The sequence below is a fragment of the Uranotaenia lowii genome, chromosome 2, assembly GCF_029784155.1.
Source record: "Uranotaenia lowii strain MFRU-FL chromosome 2, ASM2978415v1, whole genome shotgun sequence".
Lineage (NCBI taxonomy): Eukaryota > Metazoa > Arthropoda > Insecta > Diptera > Culicidae > Uranotaenia > Uranotaenia lowii.
In genome coordinates, this window is record NC_073692.1 from 340,284,697 (window position 1) to 340,299,217 (window position 14,521).

The following is a 14,521-nucleotide window of genomic DNA, read 5'->3' on the forward strand; positions in this document are numbered from 1 at the left end:
AATATGGCTTAGACTTAAACATTATGTTTGTCTTATACTGGTAAATACACTAAGTTTGATAAAAAATGTATTTTTCATTCGAAAACTACATGTAAAAGTGAAACATGATTAAGCCAAAAAAAAAACCAAATAATTTCAATAAAGAAACGTTACGAAAAGAATCTGAATGTTCTATTTTGTATTTCTCATCATATAGAACTTCCGATTCGCAAACTGTTGACAACGGCAAAATCATCAGTATAGAAATGACATTTTTTGAAGCAAAAGAATCTGTAAATTGACATGATCTGATGAATAACCTGAAGTCTAGCTTATTTTTGGGTTTTGGGTTCAAATTTTAGCAGGTAAAATTAGTCAACTTTGTCGGTTACAGTACTTAGGTCTTGAGTCTTTGATATAAAAAATCCTAATTGAATTTATGAGACATTAAAAGTTTGAAATGTTTTGCAATACAACTACCTAAAAAAAAAAAACATATAGATAACGTTTCCTTTGCAGTAGAGTGTTAAAATCTTCATTTTAAATTTTTTCCGGAATCCCGAGAATTTCCGTAAAAAGAATTGTCAGATTTCCCGATTCCCGGAAACGACAAAATAGCCGGGAAATGTACACTAGACTGCTGTAAGCTTTGTATGAAAATTTCAAATTCTTAAATTTTTACACCTCCCATAACTTTTTTTGGTTGGTTTTGCTGCCAAAAATAGCAATACAAATTTTGGAAGCGATCCATCTAGTTCTGAATTAGTGCATCAAGGTATAATTTTGTATTGAAATTTGTATGAGAAAACAAAATTTTTCATTCGAAAATCGCTAGAGATATTCTGAAAGTACCAAAAAATATAACTTTGAATTAAAAATGTTCCTTGGTTCTTGCATTACATTTTATGTGAACAAAGCACAAAACTAAATTGTACCTCAGAAAAGATATTCAATGTTATATAAAATTTTTGTTTTCAAACTTCATTAACTTAATTGTATAGTTTTTGACTGCTTGTTTGAAAGCTGTGTAACAGTAGGATGGAAATAAAAAATCTCATTGGCATTGCCAGAGAATTTATTTATTTATGAAGCCTTTGCAAAAACATTTCATGTAATTATAACAGCTCTAGTTAGTAAAGTCTGCCATTTTTTAATACTTTTCAATGGATTCAGATTTTTTTTATTTTGAAACTGTTATAACTTTTTTCATGAAATTCTTAGCTACTTGTCATGTAAGCAAAAAATGAAGCTTAAGAATAGTCAAAACAAAAAATTAAAGACCGATTTCGTTTCAAGCTTATTTGAATTTTCTGGATGATTTAATGTGCAAAAATTTCTTCTTCCATACAAATTTTCATACAAAATTGAAACGCATTACGTTAAATCAGGAATCAACTAAATCATCTCAAATTTTACACATGTACACTTTAGTATTTACAAAAAGTTTTTCACTTAAATGAAACCTTGGAAATAAACTATTTAGAGAGAGATGTACTAGCGGTTGCGGTTGAACATGTAGGTTAAAAATCTATCATTTCCTAGAAACTATCGATGTTCGTCTATAATTCTTTAAGTTTTTATATTTCCCTTTAAATTTTCTTTTTCTTTAAACTAAAAGTCTTAAGCTAAGCAAAAAATTGAAAAAAAAAAAACAAAAAAGCTGGCTCCTTAAAACCTCAACGTACGAGCCGTTTCAAATAAAGATTTACAGAAAAAAATTTAGGATTGAAGTTATATAGTAAAATAGATTTTTTTTGAATATTCTTAATGTATGAAATGCTCTAGAAAAAAATGTTGTAGCTTTGTAACCTAAACCTCCCCCATGAGCCGGTTATTTTCGTCATTTACCATATGTCATATTAAATGAAGTTCTTCTAAATAAATAATTTTTGAAGGGTTTTTCAAATTAATACTATTGTTGAAAGTTATTAAACTGGACCTGAAAAATTTTCAAATATTCTGATGTGTTATTTCCGAATATATCTACTATTATTAAGCATATATATCTATTATAATTGTTTTTTTTTTAATTTTTGGCTTTTTAAACTCAGGTGTTTTTTCTTATTTAATAATTCAACGGAAAAGTATGTTACAAAAGGAATGAAACGAAACTTCTACGCCAAAGCGTTCTAAAACATTTTAACGCGTAAAACATTTTTCCGCTTCAAGCCATAACGTTCATCAGGTTGCTGCTGTTGGTGCGTTTAACAAATTGCGTCAAATCAGCTTTTGCCGCACCATGCGATCGCGTGATTGGTACGCCTCGATGTTAGCATAAATAGGCGTTTTGTAAGCCTATCTGGAAGCTTGCTTGCTCTTCCTTCTGTAATAGGCTTCTCTTCTCAGAAGAAGATGCTACCTTCACGTTTTATGTTAGCCATCGATGAAGCATTTTTTTTCTGGTGACGGATGCTTCTAGCTTGGCTAGAAAGATACCTACTTCGACTCTCGAAGCTCCAACCGGATGAATGGGTGAGTTTTCTAGAGGAAGGTACTAGATACGCCTAACTTGTTGCTTGCTGCCTCGTCGTCGTGGACCAGGTGTCTAATCAAGCATTTCGGCATGTGAATGGGGGTGGCCCGTGCCGGTATGCTATTATGTTAGAACGATGAAAACATGCTAAACTGGAACGATGCTCGTCGACGTCGTCGTTTTGGCGAACATTGTTGGCTGATTGATGGTGGAAAAATGAACGAACCAGGCAGCGATAGCGTTTCATATTCCGTTGGTTCTTTACGTTTTCAGGTTTTTTTTTCATGCTGGTTCAATTCTTTTAGAACCGAACGTAAGTAAGGTGAAGCTACTAATCAGGGTGTGTTGAAAGACAACCGATAATTTTGTCGATTTCGGAACTCGAAACTATTAATTTGGAAAAAAAAGTTGTCTCAATGAATATTTGATAAATTTGACAAATTGAAAAATGATTTTGTAGATTCATGTTTCATCTAGATAAGAAGATGATTCACAGTTTGTCATACCGATACTTATCTCAAGCATAAAACGAAAACGAATACTTTGATTAACGATTGTGGAGAAATATTGGATGAAGCAATGTAGCGAAAAATTTGACAAATGATCAAATGACTGCTTGGAATAAGTTGAGCCTCCAGCCGCCATGTTTCCATTTCGGAAAAAGTCTGGAAAATGGAAGGTGTTCAACGGTATTTTTTGCCTCTGAACTCATCGATACAGACTAAACTGTTCGGGAAAATCTTTGTTCGAAATTTGACGTCGATAGCTTTAGGTGGAATAGAATCGTTAAAGATAGACTATCTTGTCGTGTTTTATCTATTTTTTTTTGTTCAATACGTTTTAAAAGCTCTGAACGATTTTTCAGTATGGGAGAGTGGGGAATCATGGGCCACTTTTTTTCGTTGTTCCATAATTTCTTTATTATAAAAGATAAAATGAAAATAAAAAATGGTTTGGTTTTCTACATTTCCAAGTACCATGTAATATTTTTTTAAAATTTTTAATAAGTTATTTTCCCCAAGTTCTGACTGTTTAAAAAAAAGCAATATTTTTTTGGATTTTGAAAAATTGTGAGGAATTGTGGGCCACCAAATCAAAATTGACCAAATAACATGCAAAGTTTATGAGTTGATCCAAAACTATGATTTCCTAATTCATTTTGTTATTTAAAAGTAATTTCAGATGATGAAATAAAAAAGAGAGCTGTGTATGATCGAATAGATTCCAAAACCTGGCTCGCGAACGTTTTGGCAAAATTTCTTATACAGCATGGACAAATTATTTTTCATAACTCTTCATTTGGCATTAGTAAACTTTGCAGATAGGAAAAACGTATTTTAAGTTCTGAATGTGTATAAAAACATAAAAATATAGGTGGTTTAAGATGTGTGGCCCACGATTCCCCACAGGCTATGATTTGCAAATTAGTTGCGTTTGTGTGACTTATTGATGTTTCATCAAAAATTCCTTTTCCACGTGAAAGATCATGACAAAACTAAGATCATAAGCGTATGAGCATATTTTTGTTATGCACTTTAGGTTCCCCATCGAGGAAATTAGCGTGTGTTTTTTTAATTATGTAAGTAAATTTTTCTAACTTTTTTTAGCTTGATAAAAAGAAGAAGCATATGATGCGTTTTTAAATCAACAACATATAGAAAAATATGCTGACGAAAAGCGACGACGATGACAGTTGGTTTTGAAATTTTTATCTCAACACACATCTGAGATATTAAAAGTGGCCCACGTTTCCCCATGGCCCACGATACCCCACTCTCCCCTACATATGGCGGATCAAATGGCTGCGGTTTTTTTTCCAATCGATTGAATGGATCCTTAATTTTTGTGAACCTTTTTGAGTTTAGCTTAGTGCATTTAGAAGTGGGACAGTTAAGAATGCGTGTATCTCAAAAACCATTCGTATGTTCGAAATACTTTCTATAAAGGAAATGAAGGTAATCATATGATAATTCATGAAAAAATTTTAAAAAAAATTTATCGCTTTATTCGCTTTATTTCTTGGTATCTTGGTATATCGGCTGGCGCACACTTTTTTAAGTCATGATATTGATCAGTTTTTCCAACTTATGTTTTGTCTCAGGGTGGATAAAAATCAATGATTTTTTTGAAAAAAATAAAAAAATCGGATTGATTTGATTTAAATCGGATTTTTTTTTTATTTAAATCAAATTTTTTTTCATTTCAATAGAAATTTTTTTTAAATAAACTGCTATTTTAGGAAATAAAAAATCTACCATCCAAAGTTTTTTCCAACATGAAATACAACTAAGAGTTTTAACTCAGTAGAATAAAGGCTGTATATGTGTAACATTCATGAATCATGATTTTATACGTTGACCAAAGACAAAGAAAGCCAATGCTTTCCAAACGGGTTTCACATCGATTCGACATTGTATACATCCAACGCCTTTAAACAAAAAGACACGCCTAGTTATGATAACCGAGTTGACGATCATTTGAAAAAAATATGTCAAATTCCTTCGTACATTAAAAAAAAAACATTATGTGAAACCTATTTGAATTTCACGTAGGTAGCTCGCGCTACGAACAGAATTCACGTAGTTTAGTTTTCATACGTGTTGCAGATGAGTTCCATTTGATGGCCGAAGGGTATGTGAAAACAACGTAGATCAACATGAATAGAAATAAGCTTTGCTAAATAAATTTCACATTTTCATGTTTTTAAATTTTTTGATAAATGATTTTTATTTGGAATATCCACCAGGTCCAATAAACGAAATCATTTTAAATTCACTTACTTTTAGGTTTTTTATTCACTGAGTTTGAGTAGAAACTTTCATTCAAATCATTGATTTAAATCAAGCCTTTCTGACTAGTGATTTAAATCATGATTGAAATCGTGATTTAAATCAGCTTGATTTAAATCAAAAACCACCCTGCTTTGTCTTATCTGTATTTTAGGTAGCTGCATCCTCCTCCTTCAACTTCTGCTAGTTTTTGGTCCAATACTTCTCTTTTGAAGGAACAAAGGGCAATGAAGTGGACACAGCTTACTTACTTACTTACTTACTTACTTACTTACTTGCTTACTTACTTACTTACTTACTTACTTACTTACTTACTCACTCACTTACTTACTTACTTACTTACTTACTTACTTACTTACTTACTTACTTACTTATTTACTTACTTACTTACTTAATTACTTACTTACGCAACCCAAAAGCTGACCTTTGCTAAATTTCAGACGAAATTTTTTCTATAACATTTTTGCTTGAGAAATGCATACATAAGGAATACAAGAAATGGTTTTGAGAGTATCTCATTATTTTGGTAAAAGTTCCTTTATATTAATAGTTATTCATTTAAAATCATTTCTTTCGGAAATAAGTTCTAAAAGTGTTAATTTTTTATGCTATAAATATATATAAAAATATAAATGATAGTTCTTGAAGGCTTTATTTAAAAAAAAAATTGTTTGGGGCTCAAATCAAATTTATTTACAACTCTTGTAAACTGGATGCATTCAGATTTGAGTTTAAATCTTTGTTTTTGAAGTTTCTACAATACATATACATAAATATTGTTGATCAACAATCAAACATATTTCCAGCTGAATTTTCTGGAACCTGAAGACTGAGTAGGTATAAGTAATTTTATCAGCAATAAATTATCGTTAAAAATTTTTAATTAAAGTTCTGTGGAAATTCAGAATTTTGATTCTGAATCTGAATTCGGCATTTTGAACATGAATAAATTGAAATCTATTTTTGAATTTAAATTCCAAACAAAAAATCTTTATAATTATGAACCATAAAAGGCATTTAATAACAGAACCCTCAATCAGAAATCTCTTATTTGAATTTTGAATGTTTGATTTTCTATCTGAACTATTTCTTCAATTATTTGATCGTTGTTCAACTAGTGATTCTGAATGAAAATTCCAAATGATAAGTTTCTGATATTTCAATTTTGGATCACCATTATTGAACTCTTTTAAGTTTCATTTCTGCACATATTTAAGAGCAAGAATTTCAGATCCAAATCTTAAAAATAGTTTGTTATTTTAAATATTTTCTTTCAAGATAAGAAAAACGTATTTTATGTTCTGAATGTGTTTGAAAACATTAAAAAAGGTGGCCCATGATATCCCACAAAATTTGACCCAAGGAGATTACCACAAGCTATGATTTGAAAATTGGTTGCGTTTGTGTGACTTATTGATGTTTCATCAAAAATTCTTTTTCCACGTGACAGAACATGGTAAAACTAAGATCATAAGCGTATGAGCATATTTTTGTTATGAACGTGAGGTTCCTCTTCGATGCAATAAGCGGGTGCTTGTTTAATTATGTAAGTATTTTTTTTAAAGCTTGATAAATAAAAGAAGCACAAGATGCGTATTTAAGTCAACAACATATAGAAAAATATGCTTACGCAAAGCGACGGCGATGACAGTTGGATTGAGATTTTTATCTCAACACACATCTCAGATTTTCAGAGTGGCCAACGTTTCCCCATGGCCCATGTTACCCCACTCTCCCTTATATAATTACAGTAGTTTTCGATTTTATCACGCTCAACAAAAATTTCACTGTGAATATGGTGAAACCGTGAATTTGGTGAAACCAAAAATTAAAGTGGAAAAAAGTATTTTTTTTGTCTTTAATCAATAATTTAATATGTTTTCAGTAGTGGAAACGTTTTGTATAAAACAAATTTGATCATAAGTTGTAATTATCAAAGTTTGTCAGACACAAAGCATCGATTTCAGTTCAAACTACTCTTCTTTATAGGAATTATAAAATTATTTTGCAATAAAACCATGAAGAATATCAACTTGATAGTCTACATATAATAAAGTAAATTATATAGTTTTTTTGGAAATGGAACATGTCATGTCAATTTTAAAAAAGAATTCAAAGAAATCTGCATAAAAAAAATCTTCAGTAAATTTCAATATTTTAATCTTCACACCTTTGATTAACTAAAAAGTTGAGCTTTTCGAAAAATATTTTGAAATTTGCTCAACTTAGACTTTTAAAGTGCGTTCTTAAAAATTTGCTTTATGGACAGATAGTTATTTCTTTTTTATATGTATAAAAACAAAAATCTTTGTCCTTTTTACCTATTGAAATGTCAAGTTGGCAGAATTTCATTTTGATCATCCAAAATTACATATCTAGGCAATACTAAAGGCTATCGAATCAGGATTGCGCACGCTACCCTTTCAAAAAAACAAATTAAAAAAAGATAACAGAGACACTTATCTCTTTTCAATAACGCTTAAATTTACTCACATCTTTATTTGATTCGATTACCCATAAAAAATTTTCAAGCGGCTAACCAAGCACAAATTACAACACTAGCATTAGCATGGCGTTAGAATATTATGTCGATTATTATAAATGTTTTCAAAATTCAAATGACGATTTTAAACATTATACAGCTAAAGTAAGCAGTTCAATGTCATGTTCATATTATTGAATACCTACATACCATAACAAAAACCATAAAAATATCATGAACAAAGACGTTCTACGCTTTTGAAAGAAAAAGAAGGTCCTGGAAATGGTTCCTGAATTATTTCTAAAAAAGCGTGATAAAATCGAAACAATAACCGTGATAAAATCGAGTGTGAATTTGGCGAGTATTGATAAAATCGAACAGTGATAAAATCGAAAACTACTGTAATAAAATTGTATTTAATAAAATATATAATTTTATTAATATAATCTAGAGAATTTATGAGCAGTTTTCTAGAATAAAATTTGATTGCAATATGAAGTGTTTTTTTTTTAAACGAATCTGAATTTGAAAGATTATGATGACTATTATTTCTATTTGTATTTGTCATTAATTGAAACTCGTTTTTCGGCAAAAGGATTCTTCATTTGAATTCCAAACGATATGGTTCCTATTTCATATTAATTAATCTTGAACATTTATCGTTTCTGAAATTTTTTCTCAGAATTCTGATGACAGGATCAGTTTGAGTCCATTTAAATAAACCTTATGATGAAAATAGTTTCTAAGATATGAATTCTTATTTATGTGAAGTATTGTTAGACACATCTTATTATGTACTTTGAAAATGAGGAATCAATCTGAAAAGTTTTTAAAGGCAGAATACTAAATGTGTTTTTCAAACTTTTCAAAATGTTGAATGTTTTGTTTACTATTCAAATCGATTTTTAGCTCCTGTTGTTAAGATGTTATTTAGTTCTAAACAAATGAATCCTTCAAAGGGAAAAAACGTCATAAAGATTTTCAAACGTTTAGTCATTAAGAATCACTTTTTTTTTTAAACTATTTTGATTACATCAAATTATTTCCATTTTTTCATTGATCTGCAAAATAATTCATGTACCTTTACCAAATATCAATCAACTGAATCACCTCTTATTCAATTTCGATGGTAGTGGATATCAAGATATCACATGGAGCCTCACCAGTTCAATGAACATTTGACGTTTCGTTACCTTCGGTTGATGACCAATATAATTATTAATTGACTCCTTCCTGTTTCATTGCATAATTGCCACTGTCATCTGTCATAGGTGAAAAGTTAAGCCATGGGAGCCATGAGCTATCTAGTCACTTTAAAAGAACCGACACATAAAATGCTCATTGCTCTATAGACGGGAAACGAACTTCAAAGCAATGCACCTTCCTATCTCTACCTGTACCTTAACATCAATGGGTGCCTCTGTCATATCGCTGGGAATTCACCCATTGAGTAATAAGTGTAAATAGATCAAGTTCACCTCACATCACGGCCATGTTCGTTTGACTCGAAAACGACTGATGACAAGGAACGGCTGAAATGTAGCAATCAATCCGCGAGGTTCGACCTCGAAAAGTTGACCGTTTTGTTGCGGCGCTTACAACAGGTAGGTCTGTACGTAGATCAACAAACCATTATCCCAGTATCAGTTGTTAGTAATTGAACTTATCTAAACATCCGCTGAACCGGCAAAACTTGGCAACAAAAACGCGTTCGGTTATGTGATGTTACCTGCCTATCTGAACCTATCTGGTACAAAGGTAATTTTGCATCACTTTTTTTTCTCTTTAGCTATGTATATTGGTATCAACTTCCGATGCTGTTCTGAAAGTACGTTCTCGTACATCTGAGGGTAGATGAGAGCTAGAAACATTTTTTTTGAAATTTTCAATGTTATAACTTTATTCCAACTATATGTCAATATTATTAATGGAGCTAAGTTCATAAAAAATGTTCAATATATGTATTTGAATTTGAATTTGGAATTGATAAAATCTAAAAATTTTAAATAGTCTTTGATTGGTGAGTTTTTTTGTGTACAATTAAGAAAACAGGACGGAGAGAAGTTGAGTCACAACATTGTTTGACAAGAAATAGCACCCTAGTAAGTACAACAAAAATCACATATACAACACCTTTTATTTTTACACTAACGAATTACAGTAAAACCCCGAAGAAGGCAAAACACATTACGCCAAAACATCAGATGAAATGGGAAAACGCTTTTTTTATTTTTTTTTTTAAATATGTCTTTATTTGTGCCAATTCATCATTACATTTATATTACATTGTTACATTGAATAAGGTCTTCAGCACAATGATGAACTGTTCAGAGCCTATAGTTATCTAGATACTAAAATAATATTAATTAGACTTAAAATTGCTGAGCGCAATCAAGTATTTTAATGTAGGAGTACATCCTGAAATGTCAAACATATTTTGAACTTAAACTATAACTAAACACTGCATCGATTTGCCTCTGAAGTTAGAGATGATTTTGTTGGCCATCTCTTCGATAGATTCAATGCCCGCAATCCGATGAAGATCTTCGGTGTTGTGCCAAGGTGGAAGCCGCAAAATCATTTTCAAAACCTTGTTCTGAATCCTCTGGATGATTTTTTCCTCGTCGCGCAACAGCTAGACAAAATCGGAACTGCATACATTATCGCTGGTAGGAACACCTGTTTATATATCAGCATCTTATTTTGCAGACACAACTTGGATTTCCTGTTGATGAGAGAATAAAGAGATTTAGTGTATTTATTACATTTAGATTGAATATCTTCAATGTGATTTTTAAAAGTAAGATTCCGATCAAAAGTGAGTCCCAAGTACTTCACGTGATCAGACCATTCTAATGAAACCTCATTAAAAGTTATGGAATGATTTTCATTAGATTTTAAAAATTGAGCTCTTGGCTTATGGGGAAATAAAATAAGATGAGTTTTGGTAGCGTTAGGAGAAATTTTCCACATTTTCAAGTAATTCAATAAGGAATTTTAATTTTGTTGCAATCTACTGCGTACCACCCGTATATTCCGACCTTTGGCTGAAGCAAAGTATCATCAGCAGATAATCTTCTATCTTTTCCTTCTGGTACATCAGGAAGATCAGAAGTAAAAATATTGTATAAAATTGGCCCAAGTATACTACCCTGAGGGACACCAGCTCTAACGGGTGTCCTTTCAGAGCATGAATTTTGATAGCTTACTTGTAAGGATCGGCTAGTCAAATAATTTTGAATAATTTTGGTGAGATATACAGGAAAATCAAATCGAGCTAATTTAGCTACTAAACCTTTGTGCCAAACACTGTCAAATGCTTTTTCAATATCTAGAAGAGCAACACCAGTTGAATGACCTTCAGATTTGCTAGCGTTAATCATATTAGTTACATCTAAAGTTGATGTGAATGTCCATGGCGAAAATAAAATTGTTCATCAGGGAAAAAAGAATTCTGATTAATATGAATAATCATTCTATTCAAAATAACTACCTCAAATAGGAAATCCCTAAAGAAGGAAGAAAACTAATTGGTCGATAACTTGAGGGCTCTGAAGCACTTTTTCCAGGTTTCAAATTGGAGTTTCTTTGACATTTTTCCATTTATTGATAAGAATAAAATGTTTTATTATTTATTTTTTCTAATGCTTTCGCCAAACCCTAATCAACGGAAAGCACAACTCTAAAATTCCCATTCTAAAGAGGTATAATTTTTCTTTCCCTCCAGTATTTGGCATCTATAAAACTCCTGTTAAGTTTTGATATACTTTTTTCAATAGTACATCGGCTCCATCGTGGGCGCTTAGATTCAGTTTGTTTGATACCGTTAAAATTGCTTTTCGTGGTGGAGATAGGGGAGTAAATGGAAGAATTAAAAGGTCAGTAAATCTACCACTCAATTTAATCGACACCAAAGAAACTTTTAAACAATTAAGGCTTTCTTAATCTGCTGCATAGAACCAAGCAACTCCTGTCATAGAGCCACAACCGAAGAAGCGCGGTTGATGGCAATCGTCCGGAACATTTGCTGTAGCCTAATTTTAGCCCATCGAGGTACATTTCGTCGATGTCTCCGTCCTGGCGTTTCAAAGATAATTTCAAATCCACGTAGAGCATCATACGTTTCCTTTTGTCGGAGTTTTCTGCTGGGGAGATAGCAGATCGCTTCTTGGCTGCCGAAAACGGACTTGCGAGAAGTGTATTCTCGAAGACAGAGTCTGCTGAACGTACAATAAGAGAGATAAATATAATTACAGAATTACAGTTTATGACTTTTGAAATAGTCAGTAAGTAATTAAAAAAAATAAAAGTAACTTACCTGAGGTATCGATCATATTTAAAGAAATTTTAAAATCAAAAGAATGTCAGCAAATGTACACCTTGCCTGTAGCACTGAAAATAATGCACTTCTCAGTAGAGTTCAATCACCTTTAACTTCTACAATAATTTGTGTTGAAGTTATTTCGCACACTAGTACCTACTTTTGGGGGAAGCACAAAAAATAAATAAAAAAATAAACCAGGTTTAAAACTCTGATTGTGGTTATTGGCGGAGAAACAAAAATGAACACAAATGAAAATTGGTTGCTTATAAACAGTCAAGCATCGCTTTTCGTTCGCATGAGAGAAATCTTGCAGTTCAATTAATATACGATTATATACAAATATAAAAATGAGTACTGGTGTTTGTATCTAAAGAGCAGATATATTTGAACGCACTCTTCTTTGAAGGAGCTAATACCACAGTATAACGGAAATCACAGAATCGAGTTATCACATTTTAGAACTTATGGGTTCATTATATGGGCACGGCAAAACTTGTATTTCCTTAAATAATCACACATTGAAAGTGTATTTGGTCGTTTGAAAAAGCTTACCTCGATCTCGTTGAAGTTAAACTTACAAGACCATCGATGTTTCCACAATATGGAATACCAATATAAATCTTTGAGCGCTTATCTACACCATCGCATTATTTTGAAATGTTTTTATAACTCGGACATTTACCGCTGGACTGTACTTACACCACCACAATACCAGATCACCAATATATTCACTCATCTGCAAGGTAATTCAATACACTGATAAGTATTGAAGATAAACCGAAGATCTTTCAATCGTTAAACCATGAAGATTACACCGAAAATTTTTGGAGCATAATAGCTAAGCATAAAGTTTGGGATGTTCCCTTATGGTTTAAGCACCAGGCTGCACTTATAACTTCCTATAATAAGGATGCTGCAAAGAGGCATCACCGTGCCACCGTGGGCGTTATTTGCGTCACTCATTTTTGAAGAAATTTTTGAGTAGATCAAAACCAGCTTACATAGACGTAACACATACACGCGCTTGTCGAACTGATATTCATGATCACAATTCGTGGACACAAAAATAACTATCGCTTAAACATATACCTTATAAATGACTTCTTTCAAGATAAAACTAAATATACATATGATTAAATTTATGCGTGCAATCGAAAGAACACTGTTTGAGGCCTTCAACAACAGCTTAATAAAACGGTTCTGCTACGTGATAGATTCATTCACTTCATATCGACACTCCTAAACCAGTGGTCGGCAACCTTTTGAGTCAGAAGAGCCAAAAACTTCAAATTTTCGAAATTTCAGAGTTTGAAAGAGCCACATTATAGATTAATTGTATCTATCTGGTTTTTATAAAAAAAAATCAAAATATAAGAATGATCAGTGAACATTAGGTTTAAGAAAATAATTTTAACCCTATTAGAGATTTTTTCAAACTCTTGGATTGTTCTTTTCTATCTGTTTCTGATTACCATTAAGTACATAGATTTTCATCTGGATTGTCATCTTTTTTAAAATTTGATACGTTGGCAAATATAGAGTCAAAAAAGTTTAAAATCCAAATTAAGCTTAAATGAATACTTTGCATTATTTTAAAGTGAAAATTTGAACATATTTACGAAAGCAGATTAATTATAATTTTTCGGCAAAGAAAAGCTATTAAAATGAGAAAGTAAAGGGAAATGAATTTTCTTACAATTATCAAGCTTTTTTAAATCATTCCCCGGATTAAGCTTATCCTTTCCAAAATCCAGAAGTATGAGGTGAAATTCAACTAAAATTTATGTAGTCGAAAATTTCAATCTTCAAAAATTATGCTCCTAACAACTGATAGAATTTTCAAAACTCATGACATAAATCGAACGTGTCTTCAGAATTTTATGCAGCTGGAAAAGTAAAAAATCTCATTTTATGTCACATGTGATTCTTCAGTATTGTACGTCCAACTGAATCAAAAATGAAATTCAATACACATTAAATACTCATCAATGCTTTCTAAACCTGCCGCTGCTTGTATAACTCTGTAATAATGTGATTTTGTAGCTTTCATAGAAAATTCGTGATAAATTATAAAAAAAACATTTCATTTTAACCGACAAATCAGTATAAGGACACTTTAAAAGTTTCAAAAATAAAATTAATAAAAATACGGTACGGTGATATACTCTTAATCAAAATTGAGAAAAATATTACCGTTACTGAAACTTCGTTCAAAACTTATGTCCTTTTGGTTTGGTTGAAAGACTTAAAGGTTTGCCTTTCTTTTTTCAATACAGACGATTTATTTATAAAAAAAAAAGCATTGGGGTATGAAGGTCAACTAAGTTACTAAGTCATCTAAGTTTTTAGCATGTGATTTAGTTTTCAAATAGATTTTGAGAATTGAAAATTTCAGTTTTTTTTGTATCGTTTATTTTTAGAGGGATTACCCTCGTAGTCATCCTCGTGAAAATTTCTTTAATTTTCAATGCTGG